Source organism: Perkinsus marinus (genome assembly GCF_000006405.1).
Source record: "Perkinsus marinus ATCC 50983 genomic scaffold scf_1104296967534, whole genome shotgun sequence".
Taxonomy (NCBI): domain Eukaryota; phylum Perkinsozoa; order Perkinsida; family Perkinsidae; genus Perkinsus; species Perkinsus marinus.
The window spans coordinates 1-970 of record NW_003203500.1 but is presented as its reverse complement, the minus strand read 5'-3'; the positions used below and the strand labels follow the sequence as shown (position 1 = coordinate 970).

General features: G+C 49.3%; 3 non-coding genes across 3 annotated transcripts; all 3 read right to left on the bottom strand.

The window, feature by feature from the left end:
• Positions 1 to 58: 58 nt before the first annotated feature.
• Pmar_PMAR007803 lies at positions 59 to 130 on the bottom strand. The gene has a single exon. It is a non-coding gene; the product is annotated as a tRNA-Gly (tRNA).
• Positions 131 to 720: 590 nt separating this feature from the next.
• Positions 721 to 793, bottom strand: Pmar_PMAR007802. Its single transcript has one exon. It is a non-coding gene; the product is annotated as a tRNA-Met (tRNA).
• An 87-nt stretch (positions 794 to 880) lies between these two features.
• On the bottom strand, positions 881 to 952 carry Pmar_PMAR007801. The gene has a single exon. It is a non-coding gene; the product is annotated as a tRNA-Gly (tRNA).
• Positions 953 to 970: the final 18 nt, after the last annotated feature.

Genomic DNA, 970 nt, shown 5'->3' with positions numbered 1-970 from the left:
CGTGCTGAGCATAACTGTTCCACGATAGCCTAGAGTCCCCACTCTCGTTAATACGAACTGCACCGCCCGGGAATCGAACCCGGACCATCTGCTTGGAAGGCAGATATCCTAACCATTAGACTAGCGGTGCATATCACTTATGTAGTGATTGAGTATTCTTGTGATACTTGTAGAGGGACATCTGAATCCCTTCTCGGACGTACCGTCGTCAACCATCCCGCGGCCAAGAGTCTGATTAGGCCTTAAACGCGTACCTGAGATCGCGAACTGCTACTATATCTCTCGCATGGTAGGCCGCATTCTATCTCAGTTGATAACTCTAACTGGTAAGGTTCTCATCGCATACTACAGCTAGCTCGGCACAAGCTGCACAACTTTTTCGTGACATCGAAGTTCCTGCTTGCAAGCACATTTTGAAACCGCATGCGGCGGCTCGTGAATTTGGGCTGTTGGTTCATCTCCGCAACGCGTTCTGAAGTACCGGGCGGTCATTCATCATTCCTGCAAGGAGTTCTGCTCTAGGTGAATAGCTCTTTTCTATGCACGGACAACGCTTTATTAACGTTCTTTTTCCCCTGAACTGGCACGGTTGGGCCAATCGCGCGGAATGGTACGAAAACACCGTTTCTGTTTAGTGGAAATTTTTCGGTAAGACTGATCTATGCAGTCGGTAAGCTGCACCTCTCAGTTTAATAACCATCTCGAGTGTATTGTGATGAATAGCAGCTCCTTGTTTCGATCAAGGGACCTTTGGGTTATGAGCCCAACACGCTATCCACTGCGCCAAGCTGCTCATGCGTACAAACTCCTGTATCGCCCTGACGTGCTGAGCATAACTATTCCACGATAGCCTGAAGACCCTTCCCACGTTGATACGAACTGCACCGCCCGGGAATCGAACCCGGACCATCTGCTTGGAAGGCAGATATCCTAACCATTAGACTAGCGGTGCATATCACTGATGTAGTGA